This window comes from Delphinus delphis, chromosome 9, assembly GCF_949987515.2.
Source record: "Delphinus delphis chromosome 9, mDelDel1.2, whole genome shotgun sequence".
Lineage (NCBI taxonomy): Eukaryota > Metazoa > Chordata > Mammalia > Artiodactyla > Delphinidae > Delphinus > Delphinus delphis.
The window spans coordinates 54,003,175-54,009,174 of NC_082691.1; the positions used below are offsets into that span (position 1 = coordinate 54,003,175).

General features: G+C 38.6%; 1 long non-coding RNA gene across 2 annotated transcripts in view; it reads left to right on the plus strand.

Annotated features, from left to right (window-relative positions):
• LOC132431063 (uncharacterized) overlaps positions 1 to 3,497 on the plus strand; it is a 391,882-nt gene extending 388,385 nt beyond the window's left edge. For both annotated transcript variants that reach the window (XR_009520619.1, XR_009520618.1), the window contains one exon: positions 1,993 to 3,497. This is a non-coding gene — a long non-coding RNA (uncharacterized lncRNA). The remainder of the gene's footprint in view (positions 1 to 1,992) is intronic.
• Positions 3,498 to 6,000: the final 2,503 nt, after the last annotated feature.

The following is a 6,000-nucleotide window of genomic DNA, read 5'->3' on the forward strand; positions in this document are numbered from 1 at the left end:
TTTGCCGTCATAGAATTACCTTCACTAATTATTTTCTTTTACAAATCATGTAGGTTTTTCTCTTATCGTTTTGGCTCTATAAGAATTTCCTTTCCCTTAATAAATCCAAGACAGCAGACTTATTGCTTAATTTTTTCCCCTTGATTATTCTCCAACTGCTGAAATCATTGGATTACGTTTGGAATGTGACCTGATTTCCTCTGTACTTGCCAAATGAAGTAATTATTTTGTATATCTGCCTTTTTATTTAAACAGTTTGTACCTCTAACAATTTTGTCTTGTGGATTTTATACATGCTTAAAGAGCTAAGCTTGGCTCTGCTAGAAGACAGTCATTTTTTTTGTTGTTGACACATGGGGAAAAGGCACTTTTAGATAATATGTTTTGGGAAGGAGTCTTTTTTTTGCCTGTAGTCATTCTGCCAAATGATGTAGGAATTTTCTACTTATTGGCCTCATTTAGTTAACCAATAAATATTTATTCATGGCCTATTATGTGCTCAGCATGTTACTTGTAGACCATTTTAGATGTCTTGAAATAAAGAAATATGATTGCAGTCTTTAGACACTTGCAACTTAGCTATGAAAATAAGACTAACAAAGAATCAGAGATGTGGATGCCTAATTGAGCGTTAGGAACTCAAAAATTAAGCAGCCCAGTGTGAACTAAAGTAGAGAAGATTTCATGGGGATTGTGGAATTTGAGCTAGATATACGAAAATGAGTAGGATGAATTGGTAGGAGATAAGTTTGTTTTTATTTATTTACTTTTGTGGAAAGAATAGAATTAAAAAGGTAAATGTGGAAATTTGTGTAATTGGAGCATAGCGAATGAATGGTTAATCACCAATAAGAAGTAAGGAGAATAAGAAATTAGGTGTGGTAGCCAAATGGGAAAACAATAAATGCTTTGAAAGCCAGTCTAAGGAATTTAGATTTGAAAGCAGTAGATGATAATCTTATGCTGGAAAATGAAAAAAATAAAAGGAATTTATAACGGAGATTTAGCATCAAAACATATGACAGTTGGATTAGAGTAGAAGCAGGGTCAGTGTTAGGGTCAAGTAAGCTGAGCAGCTAAAACACTGCTGTGCTAATCTGGCTGTGGTATAGGGAGGGTTTGGACTAGGGTGGTGGTAGTGGGGATGACGGGATAAAACAGATTCTTCCAGGAGACATTGAAGGAAGAAACAATGAGCCTTGTTTAGAGATTAGAGAATAGAGATGCCTGAAGGCAGCTAGAAAGGACCTATGATTGAGTAGGGAAGGAAACGCAGGCCTAATAATAGATGACACAGCTGAAGATGCCCAGTCTTACTATAGTAAGAAAACCAGAGGGATGAGCTTAAAGAACACTCTGCACTTAGGAACCCTGTAGAGGAAAGGAGAGGAGAGATTGGAGAAGCCTTTAATGTACCAAAGATGCCAGAGGATGAGAGAATTTCATGAGTGGATGGTTTGTAACATCAAATATTATAAGATGTGTGAGGAAAGGCCAAGGCCATCAGTTTAGCAGGAAGAGATTATTGGTAATCTTCAAGGAAATAGTTTCTGTGGAGTGGTATGTACCGAGGTATTGGATTGGCCAAAAAGTTCGTTCGGGTTTGTCCATACGCTCTGATGGAAAAACCAGAACGAACTTTTTGGCCAACCCAATAGATGGTAAAAGGAACAAGAAGGAATTAAAATCATTAAAAAGAGGAGAGGAAAGATGTAGATCAAATATTTGAATAGCTTGGCAGCAAAACCAGCGTGGGGCATTAGTTACTAAGTAAACAGATAGGCAGGAATAAAAGAGGGATGTTATGATAGCTGGGATCCAAGATGGTACCCAGTGATCTTCACTTCCTGCTATTCATAACCTTGTATAGTTCCCTCTCACATGAAATGACGCTGACTTGGATAACCATTAGTATATTGCAGAAATAATGGTGTATGACTTCTGAGGCTGGGTCATAAAAGATATGGTTGGTTTTGCCATGTTCTCTCATAGATTGCTCGTGCTGGGGGAAGCCAGCCATCAATCACGTCATGATGACAATGATGCAGTTTGTGGAGAGGAACCTGACGACTCCTCGCAACAACTGGCACCAGGTTAGTGAGCTTTCTTAGGAACAGATCCTCCAGGTCAGATCAAGCCTTCAGATGTCTGCAGACATGGCTGACATCCTGACTGCAACCTCATAAGAGACCCGAAGTCAAAAGCCCCCAGGTAAGCCAGAACTGAATTCCTGACCCATGGAAACCAGAGGTGATACATGTTTATTGTTTTAAGCCACTAAGTTTTGGAGTGATATGTGATGTTAGCTGATACAGATTTCTTTAGATACTTGCTTTTGTGTGTGTGTTTATCTTTTATGTTTTGTTTTTGGCTGGTAGAAACCCAAATGTGTTTTAAGGTCCTTATGGATATTGGAATGATTTGAGATGAGAATATCAGGAAGAGAATTGCAAGGCTAAACTCTGAGTGGCTGAAAAAATCGGATGACTAAAAGCTGGGGAGATGATTTTCAAAAAGTAAAAGTGCTCTGTTTTCTGAAAGTAATGGAAAGTTTAAAATACATGTAGACTCCATTCCATCCTGAGATGAGGACAGGAGTGCCTGAAATAATTCAGTTAAGATAATTTCAATTTACTAAGTCCTCTATGTGTACATAACCCTCTGCATTTATGTTTTTACGTAAATAGGCTAGTAGATACTCTACCTATGAAAAGAAATTTTCTGTGATGGTGTGCTTTTAAGAAAAATTGTGAAAATGTTAATCATTTCTCACAAAGGTGAGGAATCTGCTAAGTGATCTACTAAATGAACATTTAATACTTTATAATGAAACAAGTAGTTTTACTTTTGGTTACCTCCATAGTTTTTCTTCAGAGGTTGCTTATAACTTTTTTAACCCATTGACCTATCTTGGCATCAGGGAACTATGTGCATGAATTCTGTAGGTCCTCTTTGCCATCTAAAGGGCAAATGGACTTTTGAACTTGTGTCTTGTGTTCTAAAAGGTTTACTAGGCTGTTAGTCTAATAGAGGGGGTTGAAGAGCAGTACAGATGAGATTACATAGAAGTGATTTGTGAATTGATTTTGACCCTGTACAGATTATCAGATTCTGCTGTATGCTCTTTAATATGTATCTTCAAGATGGGAATGTTCATTTATCAGTATCATTTGGACATAATCCATTTGTAGGGTATTGGATGAATACCTCTAAAGGTGAAAAATATCAATTAGAATCTTTCCCCAAGTAGTTTATCGTCAAATATGATTGCTATAGGCAGGAATGGTCTGGGTGTCAGAGAAAAGGAGTAAAAGTGCACGTATGCCCTGAATGCCTCACATGATTATTGCATGAGTTCCTATAACAGGGTTCTTCTTAGAGTGCTCTTTGGGATGAGGTGAAGAAATTAGGGAGTGTGTCATCATTCTAACGTGCATTCACAAGCAGCAGTTTACTATATGAAATATTGTTACGGCCCAGATGGCCTCAACATTCCCCTCAGCTTGACTAAACTTTAGACATGTTGCTTCCTTACTATAGGCCCCTGATCTCCCTTTTCTTAAAGCATTTAATTTAGAAAAATTGAAATTGTACAGTTTTCTCTGCCCCTCTGAAATGTATATAAATCTTCTCCCAGCCTTTTGCCGCTTCTGTAACCTAGGAAATGCCTTAAAGGCTGGGGGACTATCTCTTTGAGATGTACCTCTGTCTCCCAGTAGGAGAGGTAGGAGCCTAACTTTGATGCTACCAACTAGCAAACCCAGATGGCCTAATCACAGGTGCTGGAAATCTTGCTCCACACGTTGCTTTGGTCAACTTACCCCCTCATATCCTCCAGTGCTTTCCCCCTAGCTCACCCCATCACTTAAAAATCCTCTTGCCTTTTGTCCCAGCAGAATGGAGTCTTTCTCGCCTATTGCAATAGCCCGAATAAAGTCTTTGCCTGCTCAGGTTTGGTACAGTTTTTGCTTTGGTCCTGGAAATCCTGATGTCATCTGGCCTTGCATACCAGTCTTAGTGAAGATGACATTTAGATGAAATCTTCTTAATCCAACTTCTTTGATGTGATGAGAGACACAAATAAATGCTCAATTAAGTATTTAGATGTAAGTTGGGGTAAGAATTTACAGGGGTCTGGAAATGGAATACTGGACATTATTTCAAATTAATAAAGTAATAATTTGGTTGGAAAAAAAATCAAACCCTAACCCAAACTTCACACAAAGGTGTACAACAAAGAATGAATGTGTCCCCTATTCCTCTTCTCTAGTCCGCTTCTCAGGTATAGCACTTTGAACTGTTTTTAACTTTTGTTATTATCATAATGCTAAATAATACACTTCTGTCAACATTACTTAATTTATCAACTCTTGGTATTATTTATGATGTCCTATAATAGCTGACAATTAATGCATTTCAATGCCTTCTTCTCCCTCACATGTTCCACTCTTGGTTTTCTTATATATTTTTTTATATAGAGAAACACTTTTATAGTTATTCTGGTGGTTACCTTTTCACTTAAAATAATTTTAAGACCTCTATTTCTTGATCTGACAAAGATTATTGGTTCCAAAACTTTAGCATGCATCAAAATCACCTGGAGGGCATGTTAGAACTCAGGTTGCTGGGCCCCACCCGGAGACTGTGATGTAGCAGGTGTTGTGACTTTGTTAAATTAATTGTTAGGTAAAGCTGGGGCTGACCCGTTGTATAGTGAGCCAAGGTTTAGCAAAAGACTAGAAGGGAATTGAAATAAAGAAGCTTATTACTCACATTCCTAGAGGAAGTACACGGCATGCCTCAAGGGGACCACACGGGAGGTCAAGGCAGGATGCAGCCAGAGAGAGCAGGCAGGACTTGGGAACTGCCTTTTTTAGAGTGGGTGGGTGGAATGCTTGAGGATTCTTGGGTTAGGACCAGGTTGGTCAATTCAAACCCCAAGGAGCAGGGTTTTGGTAAGCTTCTCAGGGGGTCTTATCTAAGGGGTGCACAAGAGGAATGCCCTGGGAGGTGGGGGAAGATGCTTATCATAAGGTGGTTGAGGGAGTCACATTTACAATACCTGTGGTTCTGCCTTCTGTTACTCAGGGCATTTGCTTAGGGAGGGGCTTGTGTCAGTTCACGGCCGCTTGGCCTCGCAAAATGAGCGCGGAGTCGTTTAGTTGGACTTGCAACAACAGATCTGGCGTGAGAATCTGAGCATTTGTGTTTCTAACACTGCTTTAGATAGTATTTATTGAGTCACTGTCACACAGGATGAGGAAATGTGTGGATCTACACTTCCCTTTACTCTTTGTTCCTTTTCCACATCAACTTCTGTTAGCTCTACCATCACTCCCAAGTTGTCAATATGTACAAATTTACATTGTTTCTTATTATTTTAATTATGTGTCCTGTTATTTGTATATAATGCAAAAAGTTGAAAACCCATCAATAGTATTTATAATATAATAATAAAGTTAAATGGTGATATTCGATCCACGAAGAAGAAAATATAAGCTATGTATATAGGACCAAAACTATGAATGCTTCGAGAGTCTCTGTTTCACTCCCACCTTCACCTTCAAGTGTTGGTTCTGGCTTTGACCCTCAAGTACCTTTTCCTCCTCCACTTCCTGGGGATGTTCCAGGTCGCACACCAGGTCTGGGGCCTTCGTGATGCAGAAACCAGAGGAAAGGAAAAGAGTCATAGGTCAAAGGACGTGTTAAGCCTGGGAAGGAGTTTTGGGGGATGTTTGAAGAGAAGGAAGAGGAATAATTTTGTGTGTAAGGGAATAATCTGGAAGATTTATAAGAATTTGAAGAAGTATTGTCTGTATAATCCTTTACAGGGTACAAGAAGTGCCAGGAAAGATTCCGACTGTGCCTTCTTAATAGTATTTTTTTCCCCAAGTTCTGTATTTCTCTTTCTTTCTCTTGTTGATTGCAAAGTCAAATGATTTTTATTTCTTAAGAAGTTCTAGACTTTTAATAAACACAATTTGTATACTGAAATTTAGC